Raw genomic sequence first — 25,145 nt, forward strand, 5'->3', positions numbered from 1 at the left:
TGCTAAAGTACAAGATGCATGCTCTATGCGAACAAGAGACTATACAAGACCTCATATGAAAGGCACATTCCATGAAATGAAAAAGAGGTGCACATTCTATGCAATGACAAAAGTGGTGCACGGTAAAAACGAATCGTTCGCAACCTCCAACTTACCTCTCGGAGGAGTTGCAACAAGTTAAAAGGATACACCTCGCACGTGTTAAGTATCACACACTGAAAACATGGTCCGGAGCTTTTGCAGAGGCCTTTTGAGCTTAAAAGTGCACTTTCCTTGCACTTTCTTGAGGGATTAGGGCATAAAACAACAGAAAAACATCCAAGGAGAGCACTAGAGGCCTGTCAGCCACTCTGGGAAGCCATCGGCCACAAATGGTGGCCATCGGCCACTACTAGTGGCCAGTTGGCCACTGATGACAGATTTAGGGCAGTTTCAGCATTTCACTACGGGTTTTTAAGTATAGGGTTCCAAACCCTTTTTCCACACTACCTTAAGCCCTAAAATTCTTCTCCTCTCACTCTACACCATTTTCCTCCTTAGATCCGAGCATCCCGCGCATTTTCTAATACCCCGTAAACATTTCCTTTGCTAATCCCTTATAGTTTAAACCACTTTGAACCGATTGAAAGTCGCTTTCGGTGTTTCTTTCTTCATTTCCACCACTCGAGGTTTGTTTCCCTCGAGTTACCCTTGAGTTTGGTGCCCTTTTCTGAGCTTTGACCTTTTCTTCCATTTTTCCTCTCTTAGAGTTTACTTTTGTTGACTTTTTGCATTCTCCGCCCATTTTTCCCATTTTCGACCGTTTTCTCATCTTCCCTTAAGATGGCAGACGACATCCCACATGACAGAGCTCCTTTAGAGATGGAGATGGATGATCCAAAGTTCGAGCCATTGTTGCTCAACACTCGACCTTTCGACCCAGCGACGTATCATCTTGATATACACGTGCTGTCTCCCGATAGCATCCGTCAATTCAGGGTGTTTGCACGAGGCGCTACCGAGGACCTTTTACTGCGTGAGTCAGAGTCACACATCTCATGGCTCCTCTAAGGTATACACTGTACCATCATTTTTCGCAATGTTCTTCGCATTTCTTGCATAGATCTCACTGTCTTTCATTTGTTCATCCCAAACACATTCTTGCACTGTATTTCTTACACTGCCTTGCATCTGCTTGTCTTGATCACAGGGGGATTCATGCGCCATTCGAGGATACGGGACCACATCCGCTAGGGAGTGATACATGGAGCTTCCCAACGCTATTTTCCATATCATTGACGAGGCCAGCTTCGGTGCATTTTGCATGGGGCTCTCACGTCCCATAGCGAGCCGGCCTCTACTGGGCGCTTTGGTAGAGAGGTGGTGGGATACCACAGATTCCTTTCACTTCTCTACCGCAGAGGAGATGACGATGACTCCCTTTGATTTCTCTATGCTCACTAGTATAGCGGTAGGGGGTCATCCGATTCTTTATGACACAGACATGGGTGAGTGGGAAGCCACTCAGATCTACCTTCTAGGGACTCGCCCACCCATCTCTCGCTCAGGGATGGTCCGATACACATGGTTCGCAAATTACTACAGAAGGATAGCACCAGAGACCAGAGAGGGGACTGAGTAATATGCTCGAGGTTTCCTGATGTTCCTGTTTGGCACTACTCTGTTCGCCGACCGGGCGAACACCATTGGGCTTTACTTGATGAGCGCTTTAGTGGACCTGTCTCGTGTCCAGCTCTACGACTGGGGCGGCCCAGGCTTGGCCACACTATACGGGTATATGAGCTCCACCTCCTGTCGGAGCGGGCATCTACTAGGAGGCTACTGGAGGGCCTGGGAGGTATGTCCCACCCTTCTGTTTTGAATTTCCCGTTATGTCTTCTGCTTTACATTTTCTGTACACCGTACACTGTACTACACACAATCTGCTTTCTGCTTTACATTATCGGTACACTGCACACACTGTCTGCCTTCTGTATTGCATTTTCTGTATAATGTATACACAATCTGCTTTTTGCATCATCTGTATTCATCTGTGGTATACTCACTGTTGTCCTTCCGCCTTCTGTAGCTATGGGTGTATGCCTATTTTTTGAGGCTTGCCCCAGAGCCAGAGGTGGAGATGCCACTTGTTATGCCGTACTTCCACAGGTACGACGGGAGATACTAACGAAGGCCCTGGGAGTCCTTCTCATTTTTTCATCGATTCTTCGACACTGTGACCGCAGCAGAGGTAACTCAAACCTTACGGTTATTTTAGCTCAACTTCGTATTACGTATCTAATGGTAGTTAACAATCTGTATATTCACTATTTGTAGAACACCTGGCAACCCTGTGCGGTGATGCCTGACAGGGTCAGAGATCAGTTTGTTGACACTTGGGAGGCTTCCCGATTCCGGATCTTGCTCGAGGGCCCGATTTGTCGGGCGTGGTTCTTAGGGGAGCGATTCCTGCACCAGAGCCTTGGCTTGCCTGAGCTGGTAGTTTCGATGCCACCTTCTACATATATGAGGATCACAGAGAGATACACCATGCAGGAGATGATCGATTTCATCAGAGGTTAGGACTCCGACTTCTTCAAACTCGAGGGCGATTACACTGCCTTCATCCAGACATACCTCATGCCATCTCTGACTGGCGCGCCGTGGGGATGAGAGAGCTAGAGCTCCAGCTGCGCGAGCGAGAGCCGGAGGGTCTAGGGCGACCAGGGCTCATGACAGGAGAGATTCTCTGATGAGGCAGAGGGCGGGATGGCCAGACCTGCCTGCTACACTGACTTGCTGGCGACCCATAGGGGAGGCTTACCAGATTCCCATCGAGCCTGCACCAACTAGTCACGAGCTTGTCGGAGTTCGAGGACCAACCCCGGTATGTACCATACTTTACATTTTGCACATTCCATTCATTTCAGTTATGCTTTCTAGACCACTGATCATCTCAACACATTTACAAGCATCCTTAGAGTACACCAGGCAGGCTCTCGAGCTAGCAGCTTCTCTAATGGGGATGGTACTGACAAGTATGAACCTGCTCAGCATCTACGGCATTCTGGTGAGTTTCTTCAATTCACACTTCATGCTATGAAACTCCCTGCCGATACATTAGCATTTCAAATATAATCTGTTCCATCTTGCATTACTCTAACACACTGCACCCAAACACTGCATACTGCATTCCATCTTTGCATCTGATATATACCGTAACTAATGTATTTGACAAACTGTCTTTTTTAGATCCCATCCGCACCGGGCACTCCAACAGGAGTTATAGCAGGACCATTAGTGCCTTCTCCGACAGTAGGGAGAGAGAGACGAGGGGCTCTGGCGTACAACCAAGGTGGAGCTAGACGTATTTGTGATGAGAGCGGGCCATTAGAGCCTGTCTTGGATAATGATGAGACAGATGAGGACGAGGAGCCAGCGAGGCCCCAGTCAAAGTCATCTGAGGATGGAGACGGCAGCACCGGCTCGAGTTCTGAGGGCGGTGGTGATGATGCTGAGGCCGGTTCAGCAGCTAGCTCTGCTGAGGAAGAGGAGAAGAGGGCCTCTCGATCCTGAGGTGGCTGGCGCTGATTCAAATGTTTTTGCTTAGTTTTCTTTTTGCTAGTAGTGTTAGCGCATTGTATAGTTTCCAGACAATTTTTATTTTCTTAAAAACTTGCACTCTTTTTGTAAAAAGAAACTATGATTGGAATAAAAAATCAACTTTTTGATAAAAAAAAAAAGTGTAATGTTTTTACATTCTGAGCATCGTATTGCACCATTTTACACAAAAATGGGATTTGATGGAATTTGAAAATTGTATTGTATTGGCAATTCCTTAATCAGGTAATGAACCGACCAATACATAACAAAGAGAGTAAAACAACTCAATGAACAACTAATGCAACAACTCAATAAGTAAAACAATAACTCGATAAGCAACTCGACAACATTCTTAAAGAGAGATGGAAAAATGCACCAAGAGCAGAACAAGACACAGGTTCTTCAGCATTCTCAATACGTGGATGGACCAGAGGACAAAATAGGAGTCCATCGGCCACAAATAGAAACTGCCGGCCATCAAAAGTGGCTGTCAGCCACTAGTACTGGTCGGTTGGCTACAAAAGTGGCTGGACGGCCACCAACACTGGGAACCTCCAAATTGTTGCCACCTGTCTTCCACTCAACACCTTATCTTCTACAAAAGCTCCAGCTTTGTGGTTTCTTCAATTCAGCTCTATTTTTGCCACAAATGGAGCCATTATTTGCCGAAAAACTCTTGACTTGGATTGCAACTTTAGATAGCTCGAAAAAGCTGAATTTCTGAGGTTTCGGGATAAATGCACTATTCCCGCTGAGTTGTAGCCCACTGTGTTTTTCGTTCCTCCCGTTGTGCCGTACTCTCATCGGTATGACGACAGATGCCTACGTAGGACCTAGGAGACCTTCTCATTCTTCCGTCGGTACATTGACACAGTGACTGCGGAGGAGGTAACCCAAAACTAGGGGTCCAACTTGGGCGGGCTTAACCCGACCAACCCGAACCCAGTTCGAATTTTTTTAGGCTTTGGACAAGATATTTTCAAATTTAGTACAGACTTGGACAAAAATTCAAAAGTCTGAACTAAATTTGGACGGGCTTGGGCAAAGACGTAAAACAACTCGAGCAACCCGAAGCTCGAATTATACATATGCAGATATATAAAAATATTAAATATACATATAAATTATTAGCCATTACATGATATTAAAGTAAATTTAGATTATTAAAACATACTGAATATATATTATACATACAAATAACATAAAATCTTACTTTTTTTATTCACTCATTAATTGTAAAGACTAGTATAAAGGCATCTCTCTTACATTACATAAATTATTTGTTTTGATGGTATTAATGATTTTCTATAAATAAAAAAAATGTAAATAGAGTCAAATTTTAATAATTTAATAATATAGCTGCACCAAAAAAATAAAAATAAAATAAAAATAGAACTGATATTCATTTACAATTCGGGTAATTCAGGCAACTCGGACAATTCGGGTTTAGCTCGGGTCGGGCTTGGGCAGGCAACCTCAGGTTACAATTCGGAATTGGGCAGGCCTGGGTAGGTCTCAGCACAACTTGGGTTGGGCTTGGACAACCTCTTAACCTGACCGAACCTGCCCAAGTTGCACCCCTACCCAAAACTCAGTTATTTTTGCTTCATTAACAACTGACGACGACTAACAATTTGTATATATTCCCTATTTGCAGATCACTTGGTAGCCTTGGGCGATGATGCCAATTAGAGTTAGGGATTCGTACACCGGAGCTAGGAGGGCCTCTTGTTTTTAACTTCAGCTGGAGGGTCCAGTTTGCCGAGCTTGGTTTCTAGGCAAGTGGTTCGTGCGCTAGACTATAGGTTTGCCTGAGCCGGTAGTTCCCATGACGCCCCCAGCATCTATAAGGACTATAGAGAGCCTCTCCTTCCAGTAGATGATTCAGTTCACCGGGGGCTTGGACGTTGACTACTTCCCCGGGAAGGGAGATTATTCGACATTTATCTAGACACATCCCATGCCTCCTTTGACGGGTGCTCGTGCAAGCAGAGCAGCAGGTGCCGCCATGGCAGGCGGGACTGGAGCGACGAGGGCCAGGACTGGAGGGGCTTCTCCCGCTGGACAGGTTACCGGTTGGCCAGAGATCCCGACCATACTAACATGCTGGAGACCGACTGGGACGGCCTACTATATTCTAATCGAGCTAGCGGAGGCCGGGCATAGATACGTCAGAGCTCGTGATGCACCTCCGATATGTATCACATTTTCTCCAGCTTTCTTTTTTCTTTCTGATATTTGTTCCTTTTAGATACTGATCATTTCGAATGAATTTGTAGGCAACCCCGGAGTACACTAAGGGACTGCTTGAGCTACTGGCTTCGTTGGAGGGCATGATACTACGGAGGGAGGCACTGCTCAGTCTCCATGGCATCCAGTATTCTCTCCTATTTTTTGCCCGCATTTTAGTATTTTCCACACTGTTGTGCACATTATTCTCACTGAAGCACTGATACTCATATCACTGTATGCATTTTGCCCCTTGTCACACATCACACCGACATGCTGCACTGACACACTGTACTGTATTTGTACTGTATCCGACTCATTGTATTCCACTACTTTCATCATACTGCATCTGCAACTATACATTGTATCCGATATGCCAATACTGTATCTTTTCAGGTTTCGGCCACACCGAGAACACCAGCAGTGGCGACTGCACCTGCACTATCACCACCTCCTCCAGAAGCAGAGGGGAGGAAGAGATGGCCCCCAGCACATAGCCGAGAGGAGCGTCATGGTTGAGGCTAGAGGAGCCTCTCGGAGCTAGTGTTGAGTGACGACGATGCTGAGAACGGCGACTCTGGGGGGGGATAGTGAGTCTACAGTCTGAGTCCTCCGAGAGTGGAGATGACGTTGGGTCAAGATCTGAGAGTGGAGGCAATGTTGAGTCGGGCTTTGAGGCAGAGAGCAGCGATGATTCCAGTTCCGGCTTGGCATTTGAGTCAAACAACGGCGCTGATGGAGACAGCTCTGAGTTCCCACCCAGGAAGAGGACAAAGAGGGCCTCTCGAGCATGAGGTGACTGGCACTAATTTACTTGTATTTTTGCGTAGTTTCTTTTTGTTTAGTAGTATTAGCACATGTATAGCATTAGGAAGTTTTATTTTGCTTTAAAACTTGTACTCCTCTTTTGTAAAAAGCAATGATCGGAATAAAAGCTCGTAGTTTTTATGAAAAGTGTGTTGTCATTTTTGCATCATGAGCACCATACTTGCATGAAATGGACAGGGAATTGAAATGGCCAAGAGCGCTTGATTAAAACAAGATGCTTTATCGGGTAATGAACCGACCAACAACCAAAATACAAAATGCATTATACAACGTGATAAACAACATAACAACAACTCGATAAACAAAGAAAAAATGACTTGAATACAACTCAACAAAATTGCTAAAACCAAAAAGGCTCAAAACAGACCTTAAAATGCACAAAGAGCAGAACAAAACACATGCCTTCAACATATTTCAGCACACAAGTGAACAACGGGATAGAAAAGAAGGCTGCTGGCCACATAATGAGCTTTGCCGACCTTGGATGAACTTTGCTGGCCATCAACAGTGGTTTGCCGGCCACCAATGTGCAGAACCTCTAGATTGTTGACAGCTGACTTCCACTCACTGCCTTATCTTTTACAAAAGCTTTACATTCGTCATTTCTTCTCCAGAACTCATTCTAGGTACTTTTTTTTTGCCACAAATGGAGCCATTTCTTGCCCAAAACCTTGTAGATTGGATTATGACTTTGGATAGCCCAGAAAAGGTGAATTTATGAGGTTTCGGCATGTCAGACTCCACTTTGTTTTCTATTTCTCCACACCGCGGCTAGATGCTAGAACCCAATTATGCACGTCTTTAGATTCAAGGGACAAGAAATGTGCCTGACAATCGAAGAATTTCAGGCACTAATGGAATCCCGGTACGATGAGAAAATTATGCCTCAGTCCCATTTTGGCCACGCCCAAGCAATGGGATGGATGTATGGACTCGCTATGCATGAGGCTTGATCTCTGGCCCACAATGAAAAGCTCAACATTCCCAGTTTGATTCGTCAATTTTCCAATGATGGTGACCACAGTGGCTGTCTTTGGTGGGGTTTTCGGCAGCATACCCTTTGCTTATGTATGCTAGCTTATTTCCTTCTTGCCCTAGTTTCGGCGGATCCAGCATCCGATTGATTGTAGTGGCCCAAGGTTTGAAGGAAGGCAAGAGTTGCATTGGCTTGGCGTTGGCCGAGACCTTGATGGGCTTAGACATCTTCCATCGACAAGAGACTACCAGATTCGTAGGGAGTCCACTACTTCTTCAGGTAATGTTTCTCACCCTTTCTAATATGTGTTTCTCACATCGCTCGACACTTATGCTCTATTTTTCTCTAAAAGCCCTTTTCTCACTTTTCTTTCAACATACATCTCTCTATTCCTTAATCTCTCTTTTCTTTCATCCCTTCCCAGGTGTGGCTTATGGATAGGCTGAAGGTAGTAGACTCTTACCATGCACACTCAGCTCACGGCTATTTCTTCTGCCATCAACTAGTGGATTTGTCGAATGAAGGGTGGTGATGCAAGTGGATGTGCAACAAATTTGCTGTTGAAATAGCTTAGTGCTGCTCTTGGCTTAATCTGACCGAGATGAGTTACAGCGTGTCTTGGTAGCCTGGGATACAGCTGATCGGCATCACACACTGTATATTTTACTTCTCGTTCTACTTCAGGCGACAATTTGGACATGATCAAATTTTCCCAAAGGAAGGGATAGAGTACCCGGCTTCATTCCCCATCCGAGGTTCACATTTGGCTACGTACCTCACTGTTTAGAGGACAAGAGAGCTTCTGGCCCTTGCCCCTAGTTTCAACTATGTCCTTTCTGGTGAGTGCTTGGCTTGGCTTGATGATGAGGCATAAATCGGGCCCACTTTGGCATCAGAAGCTTCCACACGCACGAGAGGGAGATACAGGAGCACCTGACTCATCTATGTCCCTAGTTTATTGCTTTGATCTTTCTTTTCAGGTTTTTAAGATGTAATAAAAACAACTATGATTTGTATCAGAGAGTTGGAGAATTTTGTATTGAAATCAATGAAATTAAAGTTGTGAGCACTGAAAATTTTCCTTTTGGTACAAAAAATGGTCTAAGTTGTAAAAGGTAAAATTTGAGCAAAATCAACTTTTATCAAAACTTTTCAAAACCATTTTCGAGAGGACCACCACTTGACACGCATAGAATCAATCCTCGAGATGTACAACCCCGAATCCAAAGATCACAAATTGTCCCTTGGTTGAATAACATTGCTTTGCACTGTAGCTAGCTTTTCTCTCAGAGTAAAGATCACAACCGAACCCTCAGGTAAGGAACATAAAAAGATGACCTGATCAAACACATGGACAGGACAATTGATTTGGAGATGTTTACGGCCGAACTTTAGGATGAGGTTGCCTACATATCCCAAAGACGGGAATCTGGCCTTACGTAGTTCGATTCGGGTTCACTTGAGTATTAACACTCTCCTTTTGCACCCTTACTTTCGCCAAGGCCGCCCTTTAGGGTTTTCAACCTTACTAGCTCAATTTTTTTTATTTCTAATTTTTCAATGCCCTAACTTTTGCCTAGGTCGCCCTTCTGGATTTTTGGCCTAGCGAGCCTCTTAGTGTTTGTATTTTTTCAACTTGTCTATGTTGATCGGTTGGGAAAATTCTAGGCTATCCAAGTCCATAAGAATAACAGCTCCACCAGACCAGATAGTTTTGATGATGCAAGGACTAGTCTAATTGGGTCTGAACTTGCCCCTAGGGTCATGGATGGGAGCTCAGTTGTTTTTTAGCACCAAATCCCCTACTTTGAGATTCTGGGATTTAACCTTCTTGTTAAAAGCCCTAGTAATTCTACGTTGATAACCCTGAACATGGTACAGTGCTTTCAGCCTTCTCTCATCAAACAACATCAACTCCTCGAACCTATTTTGTTGCCAATTTGCCGCTGCTATCTGACACTCAACCATGACTCACAGCGATGGAACTTTTATTTCGATTGGCAGAACACCCTCAATCCCATAAGCAAGAGAATAAGGAGTTGCCCCTGTAGACGTCCGGATTGAAGTTTTGTAGCCCCAGAGGGCAAATGGAAATTTATCTGGCCAGTCCCTATAAGTCTCAACCATCTTCTGTAGAATATGCTTGATATTCTTGTTGGCGGCCTCAACAGCTCCATTGGTTTGCGACTGGTATGTAGATAACTTATGGAAAGCCACGTTGTATTTATCCAACAAGTCGATCACTTTTTTCTTGAAATGATAGCCATTATCTGAAATAATCTCATTTGGGACTCCATATCAGCAAATGTATTCAAGCCTATTTGACCCTTTTGGTTGACCGCCCCAATGACGTCAATTCCCCAGACTGAGAAAGGCCATGGTGAAGTCATGTTGTATAGCTTCGTCGGCGGGATGTTCATGCGATTTGCATGAATTTGGCATTTGTGGAATCGCTGAACAAAACCAATACAATCATCCTCCGTAGTAGACCAGTAATAACCTTGCCTGAGAATCTTTCGGGCTGACATTACTCCATTCATGTGCGCTCCGCACTCCCCTCCATGAATGGCCACCATTAGGCGCTTTGATTCTTCTTCTTCGACACACAACTTGTGCATTCCCAGATGACCTCGTTTGTATAGTTTACCTCTGCAAATGATAAATTGAATGGCCATCCACCGTATTGCCCTTTTATCCTTGGCATTTGCCCCTGGTGGATAAACCTCTTTTTCCAAGAAGTTCTAGATATCGTAGTACCAAGGGTTTTGATCTTGCGCTTTATCTATTGGGGCGATAGTCTCACAGGCTGACATATATCTCTGCTCAATGATGATCGGAAGCATCCGGACTCCAAGAGGGATGTCTATCATAGAAGATAGAGTTGATAAGGCGTCAGCGAACCTGCTATTCTCTCTGAGTAGATGCGTAAAAGTCAGCTTTTCAAACCTAGGAATCAGAATGTCGAGGGTCTAGTGATAGATCTTCATCTTTTCTTCTTTGACCTTCCAGTCTCCATTTTCTTGAGAAACAATTAGGTTCAAGTTCACGATGACATCCAACCTTTTTGCACCTAGTTCCAGGGTGGCTTCTAAACCAGCGATACATGCCTCATACTCTGCTTCATTGTTGGATACCTTGAACCAGAGTTTAAAGGCTAAGGGTTTATGGGAATTGTCGGGTGCTATCAGCAACACACCTATCCCATAACCATATTGATTGGATGCTCCATCAAAATACATTGTCCAAGTCTCATCCTCAACTTGCAGAGTGGCTTCATCTGGGAACAAGTATTCTACCACTTCATCCTCTTTTACTGGGTGATCTACTAGGAACTCCGCTACGGCTCTCTCCTTGACCGACTTGTGAGTGACATACTTCAGATCAAATTCGGAAAGGAGAAGCAACCAACGGGCTAGCTTACCTGTAAGTGCTGGTTTCTCAAAGAGATATTTGATGGGATCTAATCTTGAAACCAGAATTACAGAGTGAGCTAACAAGTAGTGCCTCAACTTTCTGGTAGCCCATACCAAATCCATCCATGAAAGAGAGCAATGCATGGCCCGCAGTGAAGTTTACCAATTCATCAATATGTGGCGGGGGAAAATCATCCTTCAGACTAGCCTTATTTAGATCCCTGAAATTGACATAGACTCAGATTCTACCATCTTCTTAAGGACTGGAACAATGTTAGCCAACCACGCTAGATACTCAGACACAAGCAAGAACCAGCCTCAATCTATTTGGTAACTTCATCCTTAATCTTCAATGCCCAATCCGAGCGTGTTTTCTGCAACTTCTGTTTGACGGGTCAGACCTCGGGGTCAAGGGGGATCCGATGCTGTACAAGCTCAAAATCGAATCCAGGCATGTCTTCGTAGGACCACGCAAAAATATCTTTGAAATCTTTTAATAAAGCGACTAAGAGCTCGCACTCCTTCGAAGACAACGTGGACCCGATCTAGACCAGACACAAATCCTTCTCAATACGTACATTAAAAGCAATGATTTCATTAGCAACGGGTTTTGCAAACCTCTCCTCATCTTTATTAATCAAAATTTTCAAAACCAAAGAAATTCCTTCCTCATCGTTTTTATTAAAATTTCAAAAGTCCTGGTCAATGCAATAAACAAGTGGCACAGAAAAATACTCAGAATCAGTAGCGACATTCTCATTCATAAAGGCCAGCTCATTCAGCTCTTCGGTTACAATCGACTCAAAAGAAAAGGAAAAAGAGGACCGGGACAAGACCTTGGCATCCGGGTTATCACCCCCAGGAATACCGGACTCAGACTCAGAGGAATCGAAATCTAATTCCGACTCCACAGACTCTGTGGAATCAGATTTTGGTTCACTACCCGACTCAGAACTACTAGACAGGTAGCCCTCCTCCAACTACCAAATGAGAGATGGTGCTTTAGATGCATCCAAAATGCTACTAGAAGGGTTCACACCCGATTGGTCCCTAATCATGGAGATGGTCAGGTTATCCTCCAAGCTCTTTGAGTCAGTCAGAGAATCTGAAAGGAGACATGCCAGTGCTACTCCAACTCCAAGCTCGCTGTTGTCTGAGTCATTTTCCATGCTCTTCTCAGCTTCAACAACTGGGTCAGCCTTTTACTTTGCATCACTGTCTTGCAACTGGAGGTCGAAAAAGATTTCGAAGCCAGGAACACGCTGCTTTTCAGAAATCAACCAAGGCTTGCGAAAGCCACAAAATGGGAAGTCTTCACCCTCCCGAAGAAAATGACCATTTAGCATTCCCCGGATCGGCTTGTGAACAAGCTCATAGTGTTTCCCGACCTGCTTGGCTCTAGCTCTACCTATCATTTCTTCCCTTTTCTTGGCCCAATCTTCTTTGGTGGGCGTATAGCCAAGACTAAAGGCATGTAGATTATGTGGCACATCGGCCAATGTTGTGACACTTTTCCGGCTACTTCTTCTCAGTCTCATTCCTGGCACATGTTGTAGCTTGTTCATGAAATAGATTGATTGGACGCTGACATCCAAGCCCTCATCAGCTGCCTAGATGGTTTGCACTGCTCGGGCCTTAGCCAGCGTAAAACCTAAAAGGAAAACATCCTTCTCGCTATGAACAATTTCTAGCATAGGTATAGTTACCTCTGGCGGAGGACGGATGGATGAATTTACGAACACAACAGCCACTCCCTTCCCATGAGGGTATTTTAACATTTGGTGGAGGGTAGAGGAAACAACTTTTACCAGGTGTAGCCAGGGTCTTCCTAGAAATAAATTAAAGGTGGCCGAGATGTCTAGGACATGAAACTCGACGTCCTGTTGAGCTAGGCCGACGAGAACTCGAATTTGTACCGTGCCCATGTAGACCGCCCGAACGTCTCTGCTCCGCGCGCGAAGGCACAAAATCGTTTTGTTCATTAGCTACTATAGTTCGGACTCAATGTCATGGTTCTGAATCTAATCTTGCAAAGTGCAATGCAAGATTGATAAATCACCAAAGAGTCCAAATCCGGCAAATTATTTTGGAAAACTGATTTTAATAAAGAAGTGCCAAACATAGACTGCTTTGCCAGATACAGAGTCGCAACCTAAATATTTTATTTTGGAAAATTTAGGAAACCCTGACTCGTGCCTAAGGCCACGTGTTCGTCATCACCAAAGTTGCCTCAGCTCAGGGACTTGGGAACGAGAGGGGAAGGTCATGCAATGAGTACCCCCACTCGCCCGATCTAAAGATCGGCCTTTACTAACATGATATTTTGTTTTTCAAAGCACATGTGTTCTTATTCCGGTTTATTAATCTATCATTACTACGTGATGCGCACAGCATACAAGTATAGACTAAATTGCCTAAGTTGGAACAAAACATCTCATGTTTGTTTGCTTGAAAATGGTTTGAAGGTGCTACTCGCAAGTAGGCTAAGACGTGGATTTGCCACCCTCAGGTGGGCTTAGAAAACATGATTTTGCCACCTCAAGTGGGCTTAAAACTCGCATTTCGATGAATTGTTCCAATTCAAGCAATCCAACCTTCATCCACACACATTCATGCAATTAAACACTTAAGCAGTTAGCCTCATGGCAAGCATGCTATCATGGCAACACTCACACTCATGCAAGATGCTAAAGCATAAACACTTACAGTGTACTCCGAGCCAAAACAAAGAACTAGTCAGAAATCATGCATGATCCTAGTTCATTTTAAGATGGCTAATGCAACACATGCAAAATGCAAAAAAAAAAAAGGCTCGGCTATTCTAAGATGGTATATGAAATGCAGCTTGATAACATGATGTTTGAACACGTATTCACGTAAATGTATTGAAATGCCATGCAGTTAGTATGATGCGCCGAGCCCGGTGCATGCAATACAGATGAATGAATGCAAACATGCTAGCATAAGGATGCTAATTGAAATATGCCCGAAAACTAACTATCGTAAGCGGTTAAGTAAAAAGGAGAAAGAAATGGGGGTTGGAAGACATTCACCCACTCACGCACACTTATTACAAAAGTTGGCCCTCTCGACGGAGGGTCTGAATGATAAACTAACTAGCTACGCTAAGCTAAGCTAATTAATTACAAACCAACTAATTAACTAATTAATTATTACACAACAAATCAAATGATTAAATTACACGAACTAATCATGAATACTGAAATGGCCTCTCGGGCGATGAAGAGATGCATGCTCGGTCGGCTTCACTTGGAAATCCATTGTCGTGCCTAATATTGCCTTTGTTTGCACTATTTTAGACTTCTGAAAATTGTGCCAACTTCCAAGATGATTCTGATACACCTTATGGACATGCTGAGAGGTCATCGGCCAAGAGGAGTGGCCATCGGCCAAAGAATAAAGGTCATCGACCAATTTTGAGGCTATCGGCCAATTATTGATAGTCGATCGGCCATGTCTTCTTGCAAACTCTCCTTTTTACTGCAACAGAGCACAAATAGAGGCACGACAATGTATTTGCAAGAAAATGTGTGTGCAACTACACCTCTTATCATGTCTAAGGCTCAAAGGTGTGTAGTGCTCGGCTCCCAAGCCATCAATCATGCATTTCGATGCATGATGGCCAAAGAGGCCGAGTTGCACAAGTCAATAGCAAATGAATGCACAAAAACACATAAATGCCTTAACCTCTATCATGCATGATCAAGAGGGTCAGGGACCGAGAATTGAGGCACGTTTCATCACTTCAAGTATGAAACGTCCCTCGTTTCTCGTGTTTGGCTTAACACCCAAACCAAACAGAATGCAATGCATGCACAACTTAACAAAGCTAATGGCATGCAAACAATGTAATGCAACATGAGCATGCAAGCATCGTACAATGCAACTCAAGCATGCAACAACAATACAATGGAACAAGCATGCAACAACATGCTATATATCAAGCATGCAACAACAATACAATGGAACAAGCATGCAACAACATGCTATATATCAAGCATGCAACAACATGCTATCTAATCAACATGCTAAACATCAAAAACATGCGACAACATGCAAATAATAATGTCATGCAACAATAAGCAAACAACAATGGAATGGCAAGGTCCATGTAATGCAACACTTAGTGGACTTAAACTGCATATGGATAGACCTAAGAGGATCCAAAACAGTGGCCAAAGGGATTAAACAATGGCATGAAAAAACAAGAAAATGCATGCACGTGCATTGGCCTATCAATTAAGCATAAGAACACGACTCTCGAAGGTGCTCAAATAGTGAAAAATGTGAGTGTATGACAATGCTATATGCTCTGAAATATCATGCTGAATGATGCCAAATCATGTACATGGCCCAGGCAATGCATGCTAGTGACTTGGAAACTCAAAGCTAACAGGCTAGAATGAACCATGGTTATACAATGCAATGCATACATGACCAAAACAACACAAATCAGACCTTAAGCATGGTAAAATATGGCCAAAAGGTTTTTGGAGTTGAGCCAAAATATACTAGAATGATGGTTCAAACACATGATGCATGTTAGGCTATCATGTAAGATTGCACTACAAGTATGTGAAGCATGCAAGATGCTATCAAATCAACCTAAAACAGAGGCATAGCATGGAAAAACAACACCAAAAACAAGCTGAGATATGGCCAACATATGCTAGACAAACATGCTACTTTGATGAGCCATCTATACAAGCATGCATGACACAAGGAGAGGGGATGACCCTCTCCTATTTGGGACCTTAAAACACCATTTCCACCACTAAAATTCCTCTGAGTTTCAGTGGTGAGAAGGCCAAAGCAAGGTGATCCCAATAGCTTAAAAAGATGGCACAAGAACAAGGCCAAACAAGGCCTAAGAGGGGGTAGACCACCTCCAACACAAAAGTGACCTTAAACAAACATTATGAACATGCAAAATCAAAATTTTTTTCAGTAGGAAGTCAAGCCTAAATAAGCATGCAAATAGGTCCAAAAGCTTAAGCAAAAACCAAAGTTTAAGGGGTTAAAGACTCACCCTTGTAGAACCACTTTGAAGCTACAACTCCAGCAACTTTTTTGAGCTCAAACCAAACCAAAAACACCAAAAGCAGCTTCTAAGAGCCTCAGCAACAAAAGGATGGTGTTCAATTAGGTGCTTTAGTACAAAAGTGTGAAGAAAATGCACTTTTGAGCACAAACAAGCACAAATATATATAGAGAGAGTGATATATATCTTCTATCTCAATTTTTTAGAACCCCTGGAAAGGGAGAGGGGTCTCCCTTCTTATAGAAATTCAATTCCTAAGCTTGTTGAACAAGCTAAGGACTTGAATCAATCCCTCCATACACGTGTATGGAGGATGAAATCTGTGCTCACCAGCTATCACAGCTGGCACAAAAATATCTGAAAAAGTAGATAGAAAGGCCTCAGCTAGAAAATGTGGCCGATCGACCAAAAGGAGTGCTGATCGACCAAAAAGAGTGTCGATCGGCCAACAATTATGGCTGATGGGAAGAAACAAGGCCGATGGCATAAGGCCTTAGCCGATGGGTTATAGGGATGGCCAACAAGCCACCCTCTTCACTTAGAAGCAAAACTACAAGTCCTTGGTCCACAACCAAGCACAAAACAGACAAGTTGAGAGATCTTAAGGCAAGGCGTGCAGCCGAGACCTTTGCGAACTCAAAACGAACACGAGCATGGATGATCATCGAGTGTTCAAACGATGACGTCCTAGTCTTGAGGACGGTCCAAAATGGGGTGTCTACAGTTGCCCCTCTTCGACAGAACTCGAAAGTCATAAGATGACGAGAGTGAATGTCAAAGCCTAGAGACAACCCATTTTTGACAAGGCCGAAGACTTAGACAAGCATACAAGATAACAAAGAGATGCACCCGCAGGAAAGGGCAAGATGCAAATGACATGCACGATGCCGAACATAACTTATTATCATTCAAAGAGAGCTGTAATGAAGCATTTATGCAAAACAAATACAACATTTTAAGCAAGCGAATAAGAAAGAGTAGTCCTACACATTCTAACAGAGAGAATGTAAGAAAATTATGCAATTCTCACTGCGTCTCACTCGGAGAAGACTAAAAGTGACTACCGAGAATACCCGGAGTCTCAAACACAACATCTCTCAGCGTATCACACGCAGGAGAGGAATGGACTGCGCAAGAAAGCGCAGTCATCCTGACGTGTGTCAAACGCGAGAGGAGAGAGATACATCGAAACGTATGCTAAACGCGAGTGGAGAAGGGTAGCAGTCAAGCTGAACCCGAACCTCTCTTGAATGAACCGTAGATACAATATGGTCTGGTTTCACCAACTTCAAATGAACTATACATACAATATCGTGCCTGCAAAAGAAAGAAATTCAACAGGTACAATATAGTAGAAACACATGTTCAATCGTTAGATCAAGATATCATTTCAATATGAGATAAACACATGCATATACAATGCGAGTGAGAAGGTGCATAGCAATGCAAGTGAAAAGATGCATGACAATGCAACTAGAACGAGCATAACAATGCAAGTAAAACATGCACGACAACGTAAGCAAGGGGTGCATAACAATGCAAGGAAAAGCATGCGCGACAGCGCAAGCAAAGGGGTGCATAACAATGCAAGGAAAATCATGCGCGAGAACACAAGCAAAGGGATGCATAACAATGCAAGGAAAAGCATGCGAGACAACGCAAGCAAAGTGCATAACAATGTAAGGAAAAGCATGCGCGACAACGCAAGCAAAGTACATAACAATGCAAGGAAAAGCATGCGCGACAACGCAAGCAAAGTACATAACAATGCAAGGAAAAGCATGCGCGACAACGCAAGCAATATGCATAACAATGCAAGGAAAAGTATGCGCGACAACGCAAGCAATGTGTATGACAATGCAAGGAAAAGCATACGCGACAACGCAAGCAAAGTGCATAACAATGCAAACAAAACGTACGCGACAACGCATATAGTGTGTACATAACAATGCGAGTGAGATGTGCATGACAATGCGAAGAAAAAGTGTGCGACAACGCATATAGTGTGTGCATAACAATGCGAGTGAGATTTGCATGACAATGCAAACAAAACTTGCGCGACAACGCATATAGTGTGCATAACAATGCGAGTGAGATGTGCATGACAATGCAAACAAAACATGCGCGACAACGCATATAGTGTGTGCATAACAATGCGAGTGAGATGTGCATATTCAACGTAAGCATGGTAAAGGCATGTTATCCTCAATGTTGAGATGCAACTTTAAAACGAGATGAGGCATGCTCAATGCAAGAGCGAAAAGATGTATAACAAATGTGCACCTTACAAGCATGACGAAACACCCGTAAGGCAAGATATTCAAAAGCAATTCTCGAGCAATTCTTTCAATATACAAAAGGAAACGAAAAAGGATACACCTCATGCGTATCGAGCGCCGAACACGGAAGACACGATTTGAGGTCAACACGAAGGCCACTTAAACTTCAAAAGTGTATTTTCTTGCACTTTCTTGAAAGATAAGGGTACAAAACAATAGAACTGACCCAAACCAGGGCATTGGAGGTGCATCGACCACAAGGAAGAGCTATCAGCCATCCATCGGCCATCAAAAGAGATTATCGGCCAACAATTTAGCCGATCGGCTAACAATTTGGCCGATCGGCCAAAAGTGGCAGATTCAGGGCAATTTTGTCCATTTGCTTTGGGTCTTTAAATATAGGGTTCCAAACCCTATTTCCTCACTTCTCCTTAGCCAAAATTCACTCTTCTCCTCCTCTGGGGCATTTTCCTCCCTTCGATCCGTGCTTTTCTCCCGTTTTCAAGCCTCCCGCAACTTTTGATTCGCGAAACCCTTTTCGTTCCAAGCACTTTGAACTGAATGAAACGTGATTTTGATGCCACATTCTAAATTTCCACCACTTGGGGTTTGTTTCCCTCGAGTTAGCCTTGGTTTCTGTGCCTTCTTCCGCACTTCGACCTTTTTTCCCATTTTTTACCCCTCGGGGTTGACTTCAGTTGACTTTTGGCATTGTTGCCCACTTTCCATACCCTCGGCCATTTTTGCACTCTTCCCGAGCTGGCTGACGATATTCCACAGGGTTGGATGCCCCCAGAGATGGATACGGTCTCGAGGTCGAGCTCTTGCCGCTTAGTGTTCGACCATTCGACCCGGCGACATATCGGCCCGCGATACATGTATTGCCTCCAGATAGTATTCACCAGTTTAGGAGCAACGTACGAGGTGCGCCATTGGAGCTCCTGCTACGCGAGCCGGAGTAGCATCTTCTTACGGTGCCACTGGGGTATACCCTTCCTCTTTAGTTTCTGCAATGTAGATCGTATATCTTGGATAGTTAATACTGCCATTTATCTGATCATCACAAACACATTTGTAAATCACATGCTTAGTTCACCCTGAGCAGGTTCATACATGATATCTATGCCAATTCGAACACATGCACACACACTGTATTTTTATCAATTCTAAATGCATTCAAACACTGTATTTCTGACACTGCTTTGCATCTGTATGTCTTTGAACACAGGGAGATTCCCATGCCTTCCGGGGGTATGGGAACACCGTCGCGCGGGGTTGGTACATGGAGCTGCCTGACGAGGTTCGCCATATCGTTGACGAGGCCGGCTTCGGCACTTTCTACATGGGACTCTCGCGCCTCACTGCGAGTAGGCCCCTTCTAGGCGCACTGGTGGAAAGGTGGTGGGACACCATTGATTCCTTCCACCTTTTCGCAGCGTGGAAGATGACGATGACTCCCTTTGACTTCTCCATGCTCAGTTGCATCGGAGTAGGGGGTGATCCGATCCCCTTCGACACTGACATGGGCGAGTGGCATGCTGCCCAGATGTTTTTGCTCGGCGCTCGGCCACCTCTCTCCCGGCCAGGGTTCGTGAGGTATTCTTGGTTTGAGGACCAGTTTTGAGTACAGATGCTAACGACCTGCGAGATGGTTGAGCAGTACGCCCGAGCGTTCATTATGTTCTTGCTGGGCATCACTCTTTTTGCCGACAGGGCGAACACAGTTGGCATGTATCTATTGAGCGCATTGGTGGATGTGACCAGGATCCGACGCTATGATTGGGGTGGCGCAGTCCTAGCCATGCTTTACGGATACATGAGCTCCTTCTCCCACCGTAGCGAACACTTGCTTGGAGGCTACTGGTGACCCTGGGAGGTTCATTTTTCCTTTCGGTTTTACAATTCTACTTTACACCATCTGTACACCACACACACTGCATACACGGAATCTGCTTTATATTGGCTGTACACTGTACACACTGCATACACGCAATCTGCTTTACACTGGCTATACATTGCACACCCTGCATACACGTAATCTACTTTACACTGGCTGTACACTGCACACACTGCATACATGCAATCTGCGTTACACTGGCTATACACTGCACACCCTGCATACACGCAATTTGCTTTACACTGGCTGTACACTACACACCCTACATACACGCAATCTGCTTTACACTGGCTGTACACTACACACACTGCATACACGCAATCTGCTTTATCTACATACTGCCTTTACTGATAAAACGTACTCATTCTTACCCTGTTACATTCTGTAGTTATGGGTGTATGCCTACTTTCCGAGGCTTGCTTCAGAGCCAGAGGTGGAGATGCCCTTCGCTGTCCCATATTCTCATCGATACGATGTGAGGTGCGAGCGAAGGCCGTGAGAGTCTTTCCTGTTCTTCCGCAGATACTTTGACACCATTACCGCAGCTGAGGTATTTCAAACATCATAGTTCATTTAAGCTTCACTTTACATTGAACTTTCAATAGCAGATAACCAACTATGTATCCTGTCATTTCCAGAACACCTGGCACCCTTACGCCGCGTTACCAGATGCAGTAAGAGACCAGTACATGGGTGCTCGGGAGACTGCCCAATTCCGAGTCTTGCTGGAGGGTCCGGCCTGCCGGGCTTAGTACTTGGGTGAGCGCCTCCTACGGTAGACCCTTGGTTTACCTGAGCAGATAGTTCCGAGGCCACCTCCCACCCATATGAGGCATACAGAGAGGTACACCCTGCAGGAGATGACCGACTTCACTATTGGCTGGGACGCAGACTTTTTTTGAGATGAGGGCGACTACACCGCCTTCATCAAGACTCATCTTATACGACCTCTGGCCAGTGATCGTTGAGTCGAGAGGGAAAGGCCTGCAGCCCCTGTGGGAGGAGCAGGAGCACCGAGGACGACTTAGGCCCGCGACAGGAGTGGGTCCCAGAGGGGACGAAAAGAGGAGTGGCCAGAGCTGCCCACCACCATGACATGTCGAGGACAGGGGAGCATATTCTTCACGTTGTACAGTCATTTCATTTCATTTGATATCCCGCAGAATACTAATTACTTCAGCACTTTTGCAAGCTTCCATTGAGTATACTGGACAGGCTCTGGAGTTGTCAGCCTCAGTGATAGGGATGCTACAGAGGAGCATAAACCTGTTGAGTATCTACAATATCCCGGTGAGTTCTTTCAACCTCAGTCCCAAGACCTTGCATAATCTGTTCCATACTGATCTGATGCATCACATTATGAATACGACACTTGATACACTGCACTCACATACCACTCATGGCACTGATACATTGCAACTCATACACTGGCCGCGGCAGTCATATATTGCAATCATACACTGCTCACAGCATTCATACACTGTAGTCATATACTGTATTCGATACCATACTTGACTTTACATAGTATAATTGATGCATTTGCCTTTTGTTCTTTCCAGGCCCCATTCCAGATGCCGGCCGCAGGGGGTGCTTCAGCAGGACCTTCAGTACCTGCCCGAGGAGTGGGGAGAGTAAGACGAGGGATCCCAGTACGCTGCCATAGCAAAGCCGGGCATACTCACTCTAGGAGTAGCTGACGGGCTCCTGCCCCAGATGATGACAAGTCTGATGCAGAGGCAGAGTCGTCTCAGGATGAGGTTGGGGATGGTTCCGGTTCAGGCTTAAATAGCGGAGCTGACGGTGGCGATCCTGGACCTTCATCCAGGAAGAGGATGAGGACGGACTCCCGCACTTGAGGTGACTGGCGCCGATCCAGATGCTGCTTTTCTTTTTTTTTTTTTTGCTTTATTTTTATTTTTACTAGTAGTTTCGCACATTGTACTGCGTCAGGCAGGTTTTTATGTTGTTCAAAACTATGTACTTTTGCAAAAGAAAACATGATGGAATGAAACAACCCTTTTTGTTAAAAAAGTGTTACATTTGTACATTCTAAGCGTCGCATCGCATCGCATCGCATTACATAACAATGTAAATGAGATTGAACTTTGTTTTGAAAACTAAATGCTTGAATTGCATTAATCAGATAGTGAACCAACTGATAACAAAACGACTCGATAAGCGAAAACAAAGAACTTGACATGCTAACCAAATGTAAATACAACTCGATAAGCAAAACAAGGACTAAAGAACAAAAAATACAACTCGATAAACAAAAGTACAACAACTCGATAAACAAATTGAAGCAACACATGCGTGACTTCACAAAATCATCACCGAAAGGCCTTCGAAGTGGAACAAGTCACAAGTTCTCAACATATCCAACACATAGACAGCTCAGAGAACAAGAGGAAAGGCCATTAGCCAAGTTGAAAGGCCATCGGCCACAAGAAATGACCATTGGCCATCACTACTAGCCGATCGGCTAAAAAAAGATGGTCGGTCGACACTATTTTTGGCTGATCGGCCAACAATGGCAAGAACCTCCAGAATTCTGCCACCTGTCTTCCACTCAACACCTTATCTTCAACAAAAGCCTCAGCTTCGTAGTTTCTCCATTTCAGCTCAGTTTTTGCACCAAATGGAAGCATTTCTTGTCCAGAATCTCACAAATTAGATTGCCAACTTGGATGGCTCGGCGACATGCTCTTTGGTTGTGCATGTTGTCTTATTTCTTGTTTGCCCCATACTCTAAAGGGTTTAGCACTCGTTTGATTGAAGTCGCCGAGGGCTTAAAAGAGGGTAAGAGCTGCATCGCCATGACGCTAGCTGAGACATTGATGGTTTGAACGCTTTTCATTGCCGGGAGACGACTAGATTCGTGGGGAGTCCATTACTACTGCAGGTAATGTTTCCCACCCCATCTCACATATGTTTCTCACATCACTCGGCCCTCAGGCTCAGTTTTTCTCTCAAAACCCTTTTCTCACTTTTTCTCTCAACGTACACCTTTCTATTCTTTAATCTCTCATTTTTCATCCCTCCCCAGATATGGTTGATGGATAAGTTGAAGATTGTGGACTCATGCACAGAATATTCAGCTCGCAGCTATTTCTTCCAATGACGTCTAGTTGATGCCCCTGATGAGGGGCGGTAGGGCGACTGGATATGCAGTTTGTCTGCTCTAGACATTACTTGGCGCTGCCCCTGGCTTAATTTGTCGGCGATGAGCTACAGCATGACCTGCCAACCCGGGATTCAGTTGATTGGCTTGACACATTGTGTCTTTTACTTCCCATTCCGATTCTGGTTCCAGTTCGGACATGATCAGACTTGCTCAGAAGAGGGGATAGAGTACCCTGCTGCATTTCCGGTCCGAGGCACACATCTAGCTTGGTATGCCACAGCATGGAGGACGAGAGAGCTTATAGCCCCCGTTCCTAGTTTCAGTTGCACCCACTCTGATGAGTGCATAGCTTGGCTTGATAAAGAGGCACGGGTTGAGCCTACTTTGGCATTGGAGGCTTCGACCAGCTCTGGGAGGGGACGCAGGAACACCTGACTATGCCCCGAATTTATTTGCTTTAATCAGTACTTTCAAGTTTTCTTTATGAATGTAATAATAATAAAAAAAGAAACTTCAATTTGTATTCAAGAGTAGGAGAACTCTGTATTGAAATCGATGTAATTGAAGGTTGTGGGTATTGAAAATTTTTCGTTTGGTCCAAAAATGGTCTAAGTTGTAAAAAGATTAACTTGAGCAAAAATCAACTTTTATTAAAACTTTTCAAAACCATTTTCGATATGGATCAGAACTGGTCATGCCTGAAAGCTATCACTGAGATGCACAACCTCGGATCCCAGCAATTGAAAAGTTGCCCCTAGTCTAAATAGCACTGCACTGGAGATCACAACCGAGCTCTTGAATGTAGAATAGACAAAGATGACCAATCATGATCACACGAACAAAGTTGATTTGGAAGTGTTTATGGCTGGACTTCAGGATGAAGTTGCCTACGTATCCCAAAGATGGGAATCAAGCCTTACACAGTTCGGCTCGGGTTCACTCATGTATTAACACTGTCCTTTTGCGCTCTAACTTTTGCCAAGGCCGCCCTTTCTGGATTTTCAACCTTGCAAGCTCAGTTTTTATAATTTCAAATTTTCTGTGCTCTAACTTTTGCCTAGGTCGCCCTTTCGGGTTTTCGGCTTAGCGAGCCACTCAGGGAAAGTATTTCTTCAACTTATCCATGTTGATCGGTTGGGAGAACTCTAGGCCATCTAGGTCCATCAAAACGACAGTTCCACCCGGCCAAATAGACTTGATGATGTAAGGGCCAGTCCAATTGGGTCTGAACTTGCCCCTAGGGTCGTGGATGGGAGCTCGGTTGTCTGTGAGCACCAAATCTCCTTCTTTCAAATTCCTGGACCTAACCTTCTTGTTGAATGCCCTGGCAATTCTTCGTTGATAACCCCGAACATGATACAGTGCTTTCAACATTCTCTCGTCAAACATCATGAGTTCTTTAAACCTACTTTGTTGCCAATTTGCCTCAGCTATCTAACACTCAGCCAATGCCCGTAATGAAGGAACCTCAACTTCGATGGGCAGAATAGCCTCCATCCCATAAACCATGGAATACGGAGTTGCTCCAGTAGAAGTTCGAATTAAAGTCCGGTAGCCCCACAGAGCAAACGACAGCTTATCTGGCCAGTCCCGGTAGGTTTCCACCATCTTTTGTAGAATGTGCTTGATGTTCTTGTTGGCGGCCTCAACTGCTCCATTGGTTTGTGGCCGATATGTAGATGACTTATGAAAAGCCACCTTGTACTTCTCCAACAAGTCGATCACTTCCTTCTTGAAGTGGGAGCCATTATCGGA

This window comes from Camellia sinensis, chromosome 3, assembly GCF_055761805.1.
Source record: "Camellia sinensis isolate YWXY chromosome 3, ASM5576180v1, whole genome shotgun sequence".
In the NCBI taxonomy this organism is placed as follows: Eukaryota; Viridiplantae; Streptophyta; class Magnoliopsida; order Ericales; family Theaceae; genus Camellia; species Camellia sinensis.